This window comes from Larimichthys crocea, chromosome XXI, assembly GCF_000972845.2.
Source record: "Larimichthys crocea isolate SSNF chromosome XXI, L_crocea_2.0, whole genome shotgun sequence".
NCBI classification, from domain to species: Eukaryota; Metazoa; Chordata; class Actinopteri; family Sciaenidae; genus Larimichthys; species Larimichthys crocea.
Window position 1 is genome coordinate 19,432,452 of NC_040031.1, and position 19,141 is coordinate 19,451,592.

Here is a 19,141-nt window from a genome sequence, read left to right on the forward strand (position 1 = left end):
GTAAAAAATACTCAAAAGTGTTCAAAAACATGTCAAAAGACGCTCAAAAGTACAAAAGCTTAATTCAAAGCACATTACCAACAGGTACAGGTGGAGCAGTGTCCTGACCAGGCTTTTATATCACGTGACTTCTGCATGAGAGGCAGGTGTGCCTTGTTACTAAGGCCTGCACAGTCAGCCACGCACTCTGCCACACACACTGCCAGGGAGACAACAAGCATAACCATAACCATTTTTGCATGAATGTGCTTATTCCTGCTGTCACATTATCATTACCTCTAAGTTGTGATTCCATATTCTCAGTTAACATCATAGTTTCCTCCCTCCACGTTCCTTCCAAATAGTAATTAGTTTTTCCCTAGGACATTATGTTTCATATGACTGACAGATGTGCCAAAGGGATTTGGGAGGCTGGAGAGCCAGATGCCATCTAAACCCATAACATGGAGTGAATCAGACCTCAAAGAGCTGTTTCACAACAATGCAAATCTTACTGAAGCTTCCCTTTTAACTCCGGGGACATTTTTCAGCCCTGCACTAACATTTTCTTCCAGCTCATTGCTCTAGTTTTGGCTTATCACTGGTAAAAGAGCAGACTACTGTGTAATTTCTGTGTTTAGTCTATTTCACTCTGCACATGAAGTCTTATGTGGGAAGACAGAGAATTCAACATCACCTGCCCAGGAGCTTATTGCTCTTGATTCATATTTGCATTGGAAAATGTGAGGAATCACAACACGTTAGCAAACACTGGCAAGTATTCTCAGAGAGAGAGCTGTATATGTGCAGAGTAACTGAATATAAACGTGCCCTTTTTATGAAAACATGTATCACAGCCTGACTGGGGATTGAATTTAATCAAGTGAGACTTCTTCCTCCACTCTGCTCAGTAAATCTGGAATTGAATAGACTGGAATGTGTACTACATGCTACACATCACAAGTCCATGTTCTGTTCTAGCTCAACCCACCAGGTCCTTCATGTATCCTAGTGTGAGTTTTAAAGTCTATGTACATGTGAGTAATAGCCATTTACTTTGTGTAAATGGATGTGTCGCATTGAATTAAGCACCTTCTTAAATTTCATCCCTTTCCCTTCAGGGTTCCCAAAGCACACTGCAATTTCCTTTTGATCACTTGCCTGTGACACGGCAGATCAGTGTGCGTGCATGCTTGCATATTGTGTTGTTATGCATGCATTGTGCATTGACTTCTTTCTCAGGGACCAGTTGTGACAGCTTCCTGCAGTCTATACCCATTTTCCCACAAAAAAAATATGCATCATACACAATTCCCATTCACTCATCCATAGCTGAGTGAATGATTGATTGTCCCGTGTTTAAAGACACAAGTGTAAAGTGAACATGTTCTCTCTGACCTCTCCTACCTCTTGTTGTACATGCACAAGCACCATTTACCTCAACCTGCCACCCAGAAAATCTAATTTTGCATCTGTCAACAGCAACCAAAAGCACATGGATTCATTGCCTCGGAGACATTTGTATTTAATGTACACATAAATATTTCAGTGACACATCCTTGAATTACGAATTGCCAATGATTTTTCAGTCACTCGTTAAATAAGTTATCCATTCACCTTTTTCCCCAGGATGCTAACCTCTTGCAAGACTGTCCTTGTAAATATGTTGTTGTTTTGTTTTTTTTTTGTGACCCGCCTGGAAAATAAAATCTTAATACCAGTGGTGGTAACGTCCTCCCCATATTTGCAATGAGGCAAAGGCTGAGGCAGACAGTTTTTTTAACCTTGAAATCAATCATCCGTCCATAAAGAAGTCATCCTTAGCTATACTTTTATGATATAAGATACATTTTATTAGCCCCACAAAGCCAGACCACTTGCTTCAATCACTGTGGCCTGACAACACTCAACAGGCATTTCCTTGGGACAGACATGGAGAGTCACATTCACTGTATCAGAAAGGTTTTTTACTGCAGTAGCGGATGATGGAGACTCAGCTCCAGACATTTGGAGTGAAAGCTTCAGTCATAGCACTGTTGTGTTTGACAGACAGTATTTGAAGTTCATAAGTTAAAAGTTAGAGGAATGTATTACTGAGAACACATTCTGCTTTACTCATTTTAGTCAGGTACATAGAAGACATAATTTCACGTAGGCTGAATAAAAGACGACTGACAGTAGCCTCCTTCACTCAGACATCTTCACTTCAAATTGCTGGTTATACAAATCCAGTAGAACTATTTGAACTAGAAATACATAACAGATGTTCCCTAATTTATAATGATTCTTCTTAAACACTCCAACTGTTTTTAATACAAATTTAAATATAAGCTTTTATTTCAATCACACCTACTTTAATCTGCCAATTGTACGGTATACTGTAGAAACCGTTTATTCGGATAGGTGAGAGGATTGAAGAAGAACTGTGTTGGGGGCAGAGGGAAGGGATAAAGGGGTCGATTGCTGGGGGGATGAAGGTTGATAGGGGTTGTGCACAGAGAGATGATTAAGGGTTGAGGGGAGGGATGATGGGGTTAATGCATGGGGATGAACAGGGAGTCGTAATTCGACTGGAGCAGCTAGGAATCTAGGGGTCAAAACTTCATCACCCTCCTGTGGTTCAAATAATAAAAGAAAAATAATTACTTAGGTGGAAGTATTGCTCCTAACACGCATGTCTTTTATTTATTGTGAGAGGAAACTGTATCACCCTGGGGAAACACACTCAAACATGGGGAAAGAATGTAGACTTCACATGGAAGGGACAATGGAGGTCAATGTTCAAACCCAGGATCTTCTTGCTCTGTGGCCACAGTGCTGGGTGCTGGTAGGGGAAAGGGGAAAAGAACAAGGCCTGGGGGAGAAAAACAGGATAGAGGGGTTAGAAATGTATATACTGTAACTATGCACAGATAAGAGAGGCATAGTGACTGAATTAGCAAAGCATAGGTACTAGGATTATGGTTTCAACATGGTGGATTCAACATGTCGGCCTGTGTGGGGTCAAATTTCTCCTAAAACCTCGCCCTTTGAATAAATATTGTACCCAGATTCAATCATTTTTACAAGGCTCGAGGGTGTTGAGAAGTGTGTCAAAACATCATCTTAGCACTCGGCTCAGCCGACTCTGTGGATGTTTCTCAGACTACAGTATGTTTGTCAGTAAAATTGTGTGTCTTCTCTGTCTTTACCCCAGAAAAACATTTATCTGTCTATTTGAAGTAAAATCAGCACTCTGGCAGTTTCTTCAGAAGTTTCTTTTAAGAAAAAATGACACATTTTCAACAGAGAAAGAGAATTTTAACTGAGAGGCTACTTCTTTAAACATGAATCATGACACTGAATGCCACTCCACATGTGTGTGCAAAATGGGGATTGGAGCTGTGAAAATTGAAATGCCATAGTGAATTAATATCCGTGTTTCAAGGGCTCAGGCATCCATTGCATATCTGACACAACCCTCTTTAATCAAAGTCCTTATCTCCAGCTTGGCAAAAGTAGGAATCGTGTTAATTATATTTGATGAAGATGCTATCCCTTTGGAGTGTTCTTGGTAGTAATCCCTCACAGCTAAGTCTCTTGCTGTCTACAATAATGGGATGCCATCTTGAATCCCAAGGTTCTGAGCAAAAGTTAGACTGCTGATGACAGAGGCTGGGCTTTCATGGGATTTTAAGGGGAAGCTGGTAAGCCACTTAACATCCCACAAGTCAGAACATGAAGCGGGCTGCCAGTGGCTCACCATTTAGATTTCAAAGAGCTGATTACTGAGCTCTTGCTAAGTGTGGTGTCACAGATTTCGGTTTAAAATGCACACATGTGAGACACACATACACAAACAAACCAATACAAACCATCTGACATACTTCCACTTCCACAATGCAATTGCATGGCTATGTTACTTTTGTATCACGTAAACCAACAGGATGTTTTCTTTTGTCCTTGTTGTGTTTTCAGGCTGTCACAGTGGTTAACAAAGGTTTCTCTTGGAGTAAATATGTAGTGATGGAGTGGCCTATTGAAACCCAATGTAATCCTGTTTATGTTTACTTCAAGACTCCTGTCAGTATTGCAGTAAGTTGCTTCATCTGAAGGGCACACAACAAAAGAAAAGCAGCTTCTTACAGAAGAATTGAAGTCTGTGGTCAGCTGTTTCTTGGACAGTTTCCACAGAAGACATGTTGACAGCAGGGAAAGCACAGGTGTAAATTATAAAATGAATCCATTTTGCAGTTTCACCACGCTGTTAATTGTCACACTATCATTTATCATTCTCAGCTTTCTGGGATATGGATTTTCCTATAATGACAAATTGTATGTTGTGAAAAACACATGTATGTTGTAGGTTATACTAGTCGGGGTTAATAGAGGTAATGAAACAATAGGAGAGAACATGATAGAGAATGTGTCTATGTATGCTGTGTGTTGGCTGGGCCGTACCTCTCTAAGTAGTAAGCCACAGGACAACAAGATGCCCTCTGAGCACCATAGTCATTAATCAGTCACTCATTATTGAGCTATGCTGTGAGATTTACACACACATGGAACTAAACACAAAATCACATGGGCATTCAATCCATGCACACACACCCACACATCACATGGTCAGGTCTATTTCAGCCTCACTCCTCTGACCTCCCCAAGCCCCTCCTTATATCCCACAAACACATAAACCATTAGTCAGCATCTGGAACAGTGGAGGAGATGGACACAGAGGGCAGAAGTAGATCTAAAAATAAAAACTGTAGGTTTACAGTATGTATATCATTTTATGATCACCAAAAGGCAGATCTTGTTATGTTTCACAGACCACCTTTGTTTTCAGCAGACCTTAAGTGAACCACTTAATATTGCCTTGTGAATATATTTATGAGAATAACAAGCCAGCAACCCAGTGAGTTTGACTGTGAAAACATTTGCCACTTCCACCTTACTTAATTAGTATGCCACATATTTAGCATTATCCAAATGACCATTAAATATTTATTATTTTAGTGTCAGCTGTCAAGACCGCAGGTGTTCTTCATTACATATGCCCAGTTTGTGTGTGTATATGTGTGTGTGTGTGTGTTATGCAACACCTGTTGGGGCAAGAAGTAGTAATGTGTGGCCTGTCACTCATCACGGGGCTATTTGGCTAAAAAGAATGGTTCTAAAACGAAGTGAAAATGTCTCGACAGTCAATCATTTCATGATAAGAGCTTGAGGAATTACTCAGTGTATGACTGATTTTACAGAACGGCTGCCATTCATCCCTTTTCATGAGAACACTCTCATATTCTGCGGCTCTTTCTCTTTCCTTCTCAAGGACAGAATCATATTTATCCTTTAAGTGTAGTTTTCTAGAAGGAGAGTGCTTCTTGCCCACTTTGTCTTGCCTCAATGCATTCCTAACCCTATTTCCAATTCTTCAAGGAAAATATTACCATCCATCAACCACACACACATCTGTCCCCACTGTCTCGCAGTGGTGTCACAAACAGCCTTCGCCTGTTGGAGTGGGATGAAATCTCTTTGTTCCATACAAGACAAAGATTTATAACAATTCCCAGTCCGTCACCACCTCCTCCTCCTCCCCATCCACATACTTTACACACCATTGCCATCTGTGTCAGTTTGGAATGAAGAGAGGACATTCGACTAGCCGGTGATCTACTGTGCCCAGTCTAAAACTGTGTCCAGCATGTTGACCTCAGTGAGCGCTCTCAGAGTGTGCGCATATGTGTGTGCGCATGCTTTTATGTGTGTCCGCGCTGCGGCAGTGCCAGTCATCACTGTGCTATCATGGAGGAACAGAGGGCTGTATCTCTGCTGCCTCACACAGGATGAAGGCTGCAACTGCAGTGAGTCTCATGTTCTCCATCACAGCTAACACATGTAGAATGAATCCTACACAAGCGGTTCTCCAGTGTCCTTCCTTGTCCCCCAGGAGGGTCGATAACAGTGGTAGGACTCCAGCTGCTTCTTCACTTACATACGCCACGCATGAACACTCAGAGAGGCAACCATGCGTGTGCCTCACACACACACAAACACACAAATTTCTCAGACTTCCTGCTGAGGAGGTGGAGAATGAGTGGATTACACTGACTGCTGTTTTGTTGTGTGTGTGTGTGTGTGTGTGTGTGTGTGTGTGTGTGTGAAAAGCCAGAGAAAGAAAAGCTAAGTAAAAATAAATAAAACAGTAGGAAAGATATACAGTGGGCTAAAGCAGCAAATGTGAGAGGGTTATATAAGTTGTTAGAGTATTTTCAACTTGCATGAACATGAAACTCTTAAATTATCCGTTATAAAGCATGAACAACTGTGTTAAAAATATGTTTTATTGATAAAACTTCAAAGGTACATCGTGCCTGTACATGAAATATTTAGGAGAGAAGGCAACTACGCATCCCAAGGAACTGCGGTAGGAAACATCCAATCATCAAGCTTAATTTTGTTGCCCATTCCGCTAGTGGTGAGCTGACAGTAGAGGGTGAGCTCTCAAGACCTCAGTCAATATATTCAGCTGCTTGAATCAATTTGGGATTCTGAATCAATTTTGGATCAATTTAGCAACTATTCTACTGTGTTCCCCACTACAATGATGAAGTGTTCAGAATACACTACAGTCCTCCTGGCTTCTGGTCTCCTCTGCAGTGCGAAGACTGCAAAGGCACAAAGGTAGAGTCGAGTTCAGCATTCAGCATAATAAACTGTTGTAAAACATTATTTCTCAGAGATTAAGTTGACATGTTTCTCGCCTTTTTTTCCAGACATTCTTATCATATATAATAAAAACATTAACAATGGCTCTCCTCTATTCATATGTCCCATGACAGTGAGGCAGTATGCGCAATACCAGCATCCTGAATACCCAGAAATTCAGCCATGATTCATTTTATTATTTATACCTGTGGTTTTCCTGCTGTAACATGTCAGAATGTCCCCTGTGAAAAAGTCCTATAGCCCTAACATACCCCATATTTTTATATTATTCCCATCACATGTGGTCACAGTGACAGATTCGTCATAATATATCGATTTTCCTGACATTGTCCATGTCTGCCAGCTCTAACATGCCCAGATCCTGTCATTCCTTGCCTGTCCAGCAGTAGTTCACTGTTCCCTAGTCAGCTAGTCCTCACCTGTCAGCACACATCATCCCCCTAATCAGCCAGTATATATACCTGCCCACAAGCCCTAGTTCTCAGCCAGATCATCTATTGTGCTCCAGTAGCCACAGTATTCCAGCCTCTTTTCTTGTTTACCTGACAGTTTCTATTTTTGAATTTGTTTGCCCATTGTCATTGTAATATTGCTTGCTCTGTTCTGAAGTCATGATTTTTAGTTTAAACATCTACAACAATCTCAAATGCTACAAACATTTTGCGAAAATTTTGCATTCAGAATGTGCAGATCTTCTACATTCACATTCATCCACTGTTTTCCATGACTTTCTGTACGGTATCAAAAATTAGTTAGCAGACTCTTTAAAACTTTCTGGAGTTGTGTAAATCATGCTAAGAATCAAATATGAATCATTATATATATATGTGTGTGTGTGTGTATATTATATTTTCATTAAAGTTATATTACAGTTGTCAGGTAATACATTTTTTAATGCTTTCATTTTTAAACTGTTTTACATAACAGCCTGAAAGTGCCTGTCTGGAACAGTCAATCCAAGATATACATAGAACGTTCTGTATGCATTAAAGTTACAAAAATGTTAAATACACATAATTTGCTAAAACTCTGTGGAAGATAGCTCCCTCCCTCTTTATATATAAAAATTATTGTTCTTGCATATTCTACCAATAGATTCCCATAAATATTACACACTGGTGTCACGACCCGGCTCTAGAGCCATGACAAACACAAAAGGGAGATGCGGATTGAAGGCCAAAATTGAAGTGATTTATTGTAAAGAACTAAACAACAAAGATTTTTACCAAAAACAAACCACAGAAACAGTGGGGCCCAGGGGTTTCCACCAATCAGCTGGGTATTGGAGCACACACACTCAATTACAAAGGGAACCGTCACACTGGTCCTTTAAGTTACATTGGAGACTTTGTGTTTTAGAGTTTAGAAACGGTTATTAAAACTATACATTTAAACATGAACTTCCAGTTTGAGAAGAACTGTAAAACTTCCGAACCTTGCAGCTCTGTCAACATTGCAGCTCAATATGGGAAATATACCTCACAGACTTGATTCATATACAGTATATGATGTTCTCACTTTAACATACTGATAGTAATATTACTTATACCAAAGCAAGGACAAAATGAGTACAAATATTTGATCTTCACATCAACAAAACACATGGGACTGGTTTCTGGGGAGCAAAATGCTGACAGATGTCTTCAAGAAAAAATAACTCATATAGAGTTTTCCTTCTATTAATATGTGTGGGCATATTCTCAATAGATTTACAGCAAAACAAACAAACACTGTTGATAGAATATCAATCTCCTTTTTCCTTCTCCAGTGACTGTCCTTTGGGTATTCTAGCCGAGTTTGCTGTTTTGTTTTGTTTGTTCACTTTTGGTTTTTAGGCCAGCATTTCATCATCCATCACGCTACGAGGCGGAGTATAAAATCATTCCATCTACTGCTTGACAAAGAGCTTCATTCTTTTTCCTCTGAGTGATGCAACTTTATCAATATTTGCCGAACAGTGGGGCACTGAATGCTTATACAAGCAATGATATATGATATTGCTTTAATATTGCTGAGAAGTGAATTACGCTCCCTCGGTGGGTCCTGTTTTCTCGTCCTACTCAGCAGGTAAGCAATGCAGATAATTCAGGTAAAACTTAGAGGCTGAAGACAAACCCTGACTGTAGCTTTTCTTCAGTTTTACCACCCTGTCGCTCACATCCAGTAATTACTGGAGTGATCCTGTTAGATGTCCACATTCTGCACCAGTCAATAGGTTTTCAGCTAATTCACTCCCTGAACAATCAACTCATTTAGACTCCTTTCTCAAGATAATTAATGGAACTAGGTGCTTCTATGGATTTTCCTGGGATTACCTGCTCATCATAGCTACTTCATAGATATAGTAGCCTATTGTTGCATCAAAACAAAGAAAAGCAAGTGTGTTAAGGTCCATGTTAAGTGGGTATAACATTTAACCATGTTCATCACCTTAATTTAGTGCAGTGGTTCTCAAAGTTTTACTGGCATGAAGCTGAAAAAAGTTCACACCCCCACAATTTTTGGCTATCATTAACAATGACAGTGGAAGCAACTAAAAAAAGAAGGATCCAGATTTAATTCAGATCAGATAACGGTCAGCAATAGCATCAGCAAACTACACACCCTCAGTTTGAGAATCACTGATTTAGTGTGTTAGCATGCTATCATCTGGAAAATGGGGAAGGGGGAGGGAGGATGACATGCGGCAAAGGGCCACGGGTTGTAATCAAACCTGGTGCTGCAGCTATAAGGACTCTGGAGTCTGGATACATGGAGAGCATACTCTACTAGGTGATCTACCAGACGCCCTAATTGCCATTCATCTTGATAGAGATGTGAATGAGTGCACCTTTTATGGCAATCCGTCTAGTAGTTTTTTAGACATGTTTCTACTGCGTATTTACAGTAGCTGATGCTTTTAGTACATCAACAACAAATATGCTGGGCTCCCTCAAGTTCTACATTTAGAAACAGTAATAGAGGAAATTGTGGTCTGTGATGGAAGATGTGTGTGTGCTGTCCTGATGTCAGTGTGGAGCTTGTTCCACCATTCTGAAGAAAGCAAACATCTGTGATTTACACTTATTTTATATTTCACATTTCATGGTGTCCTCTGGGGGGAAAGATGTTGAGATATTTTACTGGAGCAGTAAAAAAATTGATCTGTTGGTGGTTCTACAGCAAAAGTCAGGAAATTACTTGTAGTACTCTGTACAAAATTCCAAGGCAATCCATTAAACAATTGTAGAGATATTTTAGCCTGGGCCGAAGTGATGGCCCGACCAAGCCATGTCACTAGTATGGCAACAACATTCATCCATCCATCCATCTATCCATCCATCCATCCATCCATCCATCCATCCATCCATCCATCCATCCATCTTCCATTTATCTGAATTGGATTACAGCAGGTGTACCAGGGTATTCCAGACATCCCTATTTCCAGCAATGTTTCCAGATCCTCCTGGGGGATCCCATTCCCAGGACAGATGTGATATGTAATCCCTCCAGCAACTTCTGGGACTGCTTTGGGGTCTCCTCCCAGTTGGAAGGCACCCAGCAGGCATCCTAATTAAATACCCAAACCACCTCAGCTGGTGTCTTTTGACACAAGGAGCAGCAGCTCTACTCCTAGCTTTGCCTAAAGTTCTTCATCCTATCTCTAAGGCTCATCCCAACCACCCTACAGAGAATACTCATTTTGGCTATTTATATCTGCAATGTCATTCTTTCAGCCACTACCCAAAGCTTATTACCACTGGTATGAGTTTAAAGGTCGTTTACAGGTAAATTGAGAGCTTTGCCTTCCTGCTCAGCTCCTTCTTAACCACAGTCAAGTACAATGTTGACATTACTGCTGACACCATACCAATCTGCCTGTCTATCTCACCCTCCACTACTTTAGATACTTTGTGAACAAGATCCCAAGAAACTTGAACTCCTTCTCTTAGGGCAGCAATTCACTACCAACCAAAACATACACACCCTATGTAAATCCACATATCTGGTCTTCCTTTGGAAATTCAGGGCCCTCTATTTTGAGTGCTACAGTGCTATATTTGTTGTTTATGAGGCTAACTCTGAAGGACTTAAACTAGATCAACATCTCACCGAGTGTTTATGTTTGTATCTTTCTTGACCACAGGGACATTCAGTTCTAAGGCTCAGTAGCATTCCCATCTGGAAAAGCATGAAAGAACTATAGTAGTTACACATGCACAAGGATGATACATGAAATAAGATGCTATGGGACTGCTAAGAGTCATGTATATAATTTAAGATGGATGAATTTTACATTACATGTATTATACATGTATGAATTATATACAGTGCATTCTGAACATGTTGTTTGAGCTGGACACATGGGTTATGTATCAGGTACATTCTGACATTTAAACAAGGTGGTTCATATAAACTGCCATATTCCTGTTGTTCTCTGCATCTTCTACTGTACCTGCAACACAGCAACTGCTGTTTCTTAGTCCACCATCCCAACTTCCTCTTATCAACATGTTAGGTTTGTAGTGCTCTACAGGGTTGTCTGTGGAATTTATGTATTTATGTCTCACACGTAAATCTGATGGGTGCTCTTCTATGTATGTTGGGTGGACGTGATAGTGTCCCCTGTGGAATCTGCAGCCTGCTGTTTTTTAATCTACAGGGGAGCAACCCAGTAAGCAAAACATAACTAACACAACTGTAAAGACATTTCACACATAAATGGATCTGACTGCATGACAAATGTGTCCCTAACTGAACATACACTGGGGAATAGTTTTAAGCTTCAAACTAGGCAAGTGTGTATGTGGATTGGTGTCTTAGCATCTGTGTATTGCGCGTACACAATGCAGGCTCAGCAGATTCCAGCCTTCACACACTATTGGCTTATACAACAGCATTACTCTCCTCTTTAATATCTTCAGTTAATGTGAGTCTCTGGCTAATTGAAAATGAACTAGTCTATGTCTCCCTGCAGTGCCTTTATAAGGCTGTTAAAGAGACATGCACCCTTTTGATGCAGGACAAACATCAGAAACCTCCTACTGTATGCAAAGAATAGCTTGCTCTTGTGAATAAATCAATAAATCCTTTAGTGCAGAGGCACTATACCAGGTGAAGCTGTGGTACTATTATTCCTTGCCAAAAAGGAACAGCTGATAAATCAGGAATATGTGCAGATAAAACCACACATAAAGCCAGTGCAGAGCGCACGTCTCCAGTGGCAGTGATTTACAGCAGGCTGAGCTAAACTGCTTACCGTCAGGAGCTGTAATGGATGCCAGCGTCTGCTCTTAATTTCTGTGGCTGGGGATAGATATTGCTGCTGTTATTTTCTCCCAAGGCGATTTCACTGATGTCTCCCAAGGTACCCTACTGTGTTATATTTGAACCATATGGGCACAAAATGGTGCAATTAAAAACACACTGAAAGCCTCTGAAATTGATCACTAAGACGGGCAATTTTGGTTTCAATAAGCAAGTAATATAGAAAATGTCTGCTGTTTCTCCTACTGTGGATCTCATGAGGTCCCGGGAGCTGAGATAAGAAGATACAAACATTAGTAAGAGATGAGCTGGAAAATGTTGAGTAGAAAAAACAAAACAGATCTGGTATAGGTTTGATTGATGGAAGTTCTAATTAGTGTGTTATGTATGTTATGATAGAGATGTTGGCTCTCAAGTGTGTGCATATGTGCACATGAGAACACCTCAGTGTTTCACTGTCTTATGCACTTAATTGTGAGCCAAACTGGCGGGCTGATCATGGCTAAAATACGAGAATTTGTAAAGTGCTACAGTGAGCATGCATATTCACAAACAGTTATTTACAACTTGCAGAGGCTCATGCTTTGGCAGCTCATCAGAGAAAAGGCTTACATAAGCTGCACTATGCTTTATGGATGTGCTGCAACAGGTTTTTGTTTCCAGATAGTTCTCTCTCCTGCCACCTGCTGTTTAAGGAGCCCATTGCACCTTCTTTGAACATCACTCATCCTCAAGCCGGTTTGCCTCTTCTCTGCTCTCATTGTCTGCACATCTTTGCCTGTCAGAATAAATCCAAGGTTCATCTATCTACAGCAGAGGATAATACATTTAAATTGGAAAAAAAAGGTCATAGTGTCTATTAATCAATTCCCAATTTTCAGCAGGACAGGAGTGAGAAAGGAAGAAGATCATGTCTTCACCTCACCAATTGCCTCAAATACACCAAATACCAGTGTAATATCAAACTGCACCACCAGGTTATGGAGTAGGAGAGGCTTATTCCACCTGTTCTGTTTCATCTGTTTCAAGGATGATGCAACCCAGTTTTCCATTATATGCAGGTCTCTTAAATAACCAGTAGATGGCATCAGCAGTTTAAGATTAACACTTGTGGCCACAAAGCTCACTATCAACATAGAGTATAATAATAGCTGTCAAATCAGACATGGCCATTGTAAAAAAAAAGATCTTTTATTGAAACCAAACACTGCAGCATCATATTCACCTGCTTGCTATGGCTGTGAGAGACATTGATAGCAGTATTATTAACATTTTGACCGTGTTGATGTTTTATGATTTAGAATGTAGATGTTTTATTTACAAAAATAAAAAAATAAAAAAGCCAATTATAGCACATGAGACATGAAACAATGCTGGTTATAGCATTGCTATTGTTACTATGACACAAAGGACACACACTAATAGATAAGAGTGCAATGCCAACAGCACGTGTGATGTGGTTTTGTGTCATAACCTCACCTCTGCTCTGTGAGTGAATAATCTCGGGCTTCAAAGGACAAACAAGATGATGCAGCTTTCCAGCTGGAATATTTCAACTCAGTGTGGCTGCAGCAGAGGCTAGCATGGCCTTGCAGTGAAATCAGCTCCAGTGCTGTTAGATATATAGAAAAGTTCTTTCTTGATTACAATGAATGAATGGATGAATGAATGAACGGTGTGTTTTGTACAATGCATGAATGGCTGTAGAAAGAGGTTACCTCACACTGACAGACTGCTCCACTGTGGCCGATGGGGCCCCTTTTTTTTTTTTTTTTTTTTTTTTTTTTTTGATGGTCGTTAACTAGGTTTAGGGTCTTGCCTCTCCTCCCACACCCGACTGCTGGCTGGGCTGGATGACCGCTCTTTTGCTATTTTTATCCCCGTGGTGCTGTTTCCGTTTTTCAGCCAGCCAGCCAGCCAGCAGAGAGGAGAGCAGAGGTGCGGGCGTCTCTCATCACACCCACCTCTCTCTTTCTACCCCCCCTTCTCTCTCACTCTTTCTCTCTCCATCTCTCTCTCTCTCTCTTTCCAAAAATAGCCGTGAGTCGTGATCAGCTTGTCCTTGAGAGAGAGAGAGAGAGAGAGAGAGAGAGAGAGAGAGAGAGAGGACTGTATTATTGCTTAGAATCAGAGGAGGGGTTATGGATTGATACAAATAGTCACCCCCGCCAAGCCAACCCCAGCGCAGGCTGAATTAATGTGTTGCTATTTTTGGGAGCCCCGTGTTTCCAGGGGAGACCTAATGACGCAATGACGTCAATGCGGGTCAATCGCAGACTGGAGGAATTGAGTGGCTTCCATTTGGGGCTTTTGCAGTATTTCCTACAGAAAGGATGGAAACGAGTACAAAATGGAACTGTATTTCCTCCACCAAAAAAAAAAAAAAAAAAAAAATGCATCGAAAAATAGAGGTGAATCAAAATGCAGAAGTGAAAATGATCACAGTGGCATCACGTCGCCCCAACCCTTCGAGCATCAGCGATAGTAAGGGAGGTGTGTATATAAGGATGCTTTTTTCTCTCTCTCTCTCTCTCTGCTCATCCACAGCGCATCTGTGGGATGATACCTGCCAGTGACTAGCCTTGTGGAATAACATTTTCGAGAACATTTTTGTAATGTTTTGTTTGATTTGATGTACACACAGCCCCGGCTGTTTGTTTCTTCGTATGATCTTTGTGTGAACGTATTGTGTTGTTTTTCCCTGCGTAACGCTATGTGCTGTCTATCTATCTCTCTCTGCCATTAGCTACATGTGATTATACTCTGTTTTATTTGCATATTCTGTTTCCTCTTATTTATTTATTTGTTTTGTCTCCCAAAGGGCTTCACACAATCCCGACCTATTCCAAGCACTCGCATCTAGACGCACAGAGGTAACGAGCACCTTCTCCCATCATCTCATTAAATAATCCAGCTTTTGGCCATTCATTCTTGCATTTGACATGATTGTGTTCGTGTGCCTGTGTTTTTTTTGTTTTTTTTGTTTGTTTGTTTGTTTTTTTGTTTTGTCTTGAAATTGCTTATCCGGATTTGTGTGGTAGTAAAAGGGAATATCAGTTATTGTAGCTCAAGACTGTGCGCGTCATGGTTGCTCGCAGCTCGGCGACCTGCCGACGCGCACAGCCAAATGCTGGTGATGCGTAGAGATTTCTGTCTTTTCCAAAACTTTGAATTTGCCTGTGGATCATCTCTTTACAGCGAAAGTTCAAAGTGTTTGTGGAGTGTTCGTGGCGTTATTTCAACTGATTGCGAGCATATCAGTCATTAGAGAGGGGTTATTTTTTCAGTGGGTAGTAAGTAGGCTACTGGCCAGGTGACGTGGGTATAGGCAGGATGAATTGACAGTGCAACCCCTTGCTACAAGAAAAACCCCAAGAGAGATGCATGTTGCATGCAGCAAGAAGATGGTGTTCAAGCTTAAACACACTCACACACACACACATGCGTACACACATTGTCGGACAGATTCAGACAGACACACACACACACACACACTTGCACACTTGCACACATGCACAGTGTCATGAGAGGAGGTGGGGGGGGATTTTAGGGCGTTTACCGGCAGGGCTGGTGTGAGGCTTTCAGAACCATGGACAGCTCACATGAAGCTCATCCAATGTGGTCTACTGTCCGCACAGGCTGCAGCATCTTTGTTTGGCATTAGCACTTCATAAAACAGCCCAGATAACTCTGTGTTATATTGTTAAAAGAGCATATTGTTTGGAACATTAATACATATATTTTACCTTAATTAGAGGCGTAACACATGACTAGTTGTACCTCTTCCTGCAGCCAAGTTTTTGCCATTTGGCACCTGTGTGAAATGATGTCAGCCGTCCACTATTTGGGTAATAGGTGTATCGAGAAAAAAAAAATGAAATAATCAAGTTGTTTTGTTTAATATTCACCTGGATAAATAATCTCTGTGAATATTTGCACCATCTCACCTTCACACCCACTTGTGCTCCACAGCAAGCAACAGTGGGTCAATATTTAACACCTGACCACCTGAAGAGCTAGATTTTTCCTTACTCGCTTTATTCCTAACTATAATTTTGATACACACACAAGAATTTTGTGTCTACTATTCTCACCTTTTTGACTTTTGTCTCCCCTTTTTCTAACTCACAAACAGTATGTCATTCTCATGTTGTATATCAGAAACTCATAAAGGGCTCCAGCATGCTCTGGGACATTTCAGTGTTATTCACCTGTGCTCCCGTTTCGTTGTGTTCCCTTAATTCACAGAGTAACAAAATATGTCAATCTCAATTGTTTTTTTTTACTTCATGTGTCAACTGTCATCACACCCCATTGTTAGTTTCTATCTTTTTGTGGTGTGAGCTATAATGAAGGTAAATTCCAAAGAGAAATTTAGGAAGTTGTATAGAAACCAGTAATTCACAAATCCTGTAACTATAATTCCTTGAATTCATTTATGGTTATATCATAAAGATTTGTTTTATTTATAGGCATGTGTACTGAGGTTGGGTGTATGGGACCTCTTCCTATAAAATCTTTTGATTCACTTATCCCTTTCAGTTTTTGCTATATTTTGGTGACCTGACTGATGACTGATTAGTATCTGTATACACTCAGAATCAGCCAGTAACTCAAAATCAAGCTGAAATGAAGTAGATTTAAATGCTTAAGAGTTGGTTTAAAATGAACAATTTCTAAACTAAAAGCAAAAATACATTCATCTGCTTAGGCACATTAAAATGAAATTCAGATTATTACTGAAAAGGTGGAAGAACCTTTTTTTGTTGTTGCTGATTTTGTTACTCTCAAAATGTGTTATTAGTGCAATAATAGTGCACATCCAAATCATCTTGAACATATTTACACATAAACCTCTGCATGCTGTATAACAAATGGTACAGACACCAAAGTTTCTAGGATGAAGGCGTGCACACAAGGTCACACTAAAAATGTCTGCACGTTTCATCGTTTTATCACATGTGTACAGTTTTTTTTGTTTTTTCTTCTTCTTCTTTAGTTTTAGCGAATTTGAAGTCATACAAATGTAACATACATTTTAAAAAAGTGATGATATTACCACTGTCTTGAAAGATTAATGTTTAGTGTCAGATTTGCACACTATTTGAGGCATTTTAGTCCAAGAGAAGAAAATACATAAAATCCAAATAATTGTTTATATATGATTTCATTTTATTCTTTACAGTATTTACATTCAGTCTCATGGATCTGTAACTGTGTTTTTCAGATGCTGGACCAACTGTGTATGATCGTGGCTGTGATTTCAATGCAGCGGTCTTGTTCTTTTCAGGTCTTTTTGCGGTCTGGGCTTTCTGTCAAATGACTATCCAGGAAGCCCTTACCCCAAAAAGCATCTGCAAGGGACCCTTTACAACCAGGAAGATATTCATAAAATGCCCTCTTGACACATGAGGTCAACTAATATATTGTGAAGCCAATTGTATCAAATAAGTTCCTGTGTATACGGTTGTGAAACAGTGTATCTGGCTTACTTGTTCAACACAAAAGGTTTGTGAGTGCTTTAAGTAGATTATTTCCTAATAAATGATTAATAAACCTGTATATAATATAGACCATAATGAATTAAAAACACACCTGCTGTTAATCCTGTTATTCCCATATGATGTGTCCTGAAGAGCAACATTCAGACACATTACTTCAACTCTAAATGCGTCTGAAGCACCACATGATTCCTCCAGAAGGTGGCAGCATTGCTCAATATTTTTAACTATGGAAATTTGACTTAATAGCCACACACAACAAAACCACGGATACACGCAGAGTGAAGATGATGACCATGATCTGAATGATGGTGTCCTTGTGTGTATCTAGTGTGTTTATAATGCCACTCATTACTAATCCACTGTACTGATTCATTATTACAACACTTTAATGTAACCCAGCTGTGATTTTTGTTATTTGTATGCATTTGTTTGGCTGTATATGTGTGTAATGCAGTACATTCAAAACATCTAGATGTATAGGCTTGTCAATAAAGTGAATGTTAAGCGAGTTGCTAGTTGCTAGTACTTTAGCATTGTGTGCAGGAAGTGAATTATGAGTTCCTGTGAACTAGTCTACTCACTGAACTAGACATTTCCTCTCTGTTAGTCATCTCTTTAACAATGTGCATTTCCTCTGCCAAGAAGTTCTTTTTAGCTTCATGCAAACCACAACAAAAAACAGGTGCAAAACACTTTCTGATTTCACTTCCAGTAAATCACACACAAAGACATTATTAGACATGCAACCGCTGACTCCAAAAGTGTCCCACAAAGCTTGCAAAGAAATCCATCTTTGTTTTGACATGAAATAACTTTGATTTAGCTATTTAGGTTGTTTTAGACACATACTGTTTCTCTCAAACAACAAAGGCATAAGCAAACACTACCGAATTTCCTCACCTTTAATGATCGTGGTGGAGTTTGTTTGTTTTTTCAACCTCTTTCTATCAGTCAGGATTTTTCTGGAAAAGCTTAATTCAAAATGTTAAAGTCCTCCTGCACCCAAAACTGTGTTATTCTTATTGTTACTTTATATTGGGATGTTTTGACCTTCACTGTTCAGAATGATGCATGTGCAGAGCTGTGCAGAGTGACCCCAGACTAGACTGTTGAAGAGGGGAAAGTTTCTCTGTGCTCACCTTGAATACCTGTTTATTTGTGAACAGCGGTATGATCACAACTGCTTTGGAAGCCAATTGCTGTTCAATATGTTTAGCAATTGTCGATTTGCTAATTGACAGTGCATAAAAGATAAACTGTATTTCCTTCCTCTTGAACTTAATCAATTAATTAAACCATACCACACACATATTGTCCAGCAAACCAGTTTTATGTGTCCTAAGATATCTGTTTCAGTAGGTATAAAGATAAACAGTCAATACCAACAGCATCTACAAAATTATATCCAGACAACAGAGTTCTTATTAACTATGAGAAAAGAAAAATAAACAAAATTGGAAAATCAGAAATGACCTTTCATTGTGCATTTAAACTCTGTTTTGACTTTCTTAACATTTGTAGTTAATAAAAATGTGTTTTAATTATGAGTTGTGGTTAATTATTGTGTTTTCACCAGTCCAGTTCAGTTTTACCAGCTCACCAGGCACCTCTTCAAAAACGTCACTCATGAAAGCTGTGAAGGTTCTCAGTGGTCCAGGTCATCTTTCTTTGAGAAAGTTAAATCTGGGGCAACTGGATTCATC

The 19,141-nt window shown here is 39.9% G+C and overlaps 1 long non-coding RNA gene across 1 annotated transcript; it reads left to right on the plus strand.

The window, feature by feature from the left end:
* The first annotated feature begins 14,051 nt into the window (after window positions 1–14,051).
* Window positions 14,052–18,903, plus strand: LOC109138752 (uncharacterized). The gene is made up of 3 exons (XR_002042011.2): window positions 14,052–14,427; window positions 14,756–14,807; window positions 17,162–18,903. It is a non-coding gene; the product is annotated as an uncharacterized LOC109138752 (long non-coding RNA).
* The last annotated feature ends 238 nt before the right edge of the window (window positions 18,904–19,141 follow it).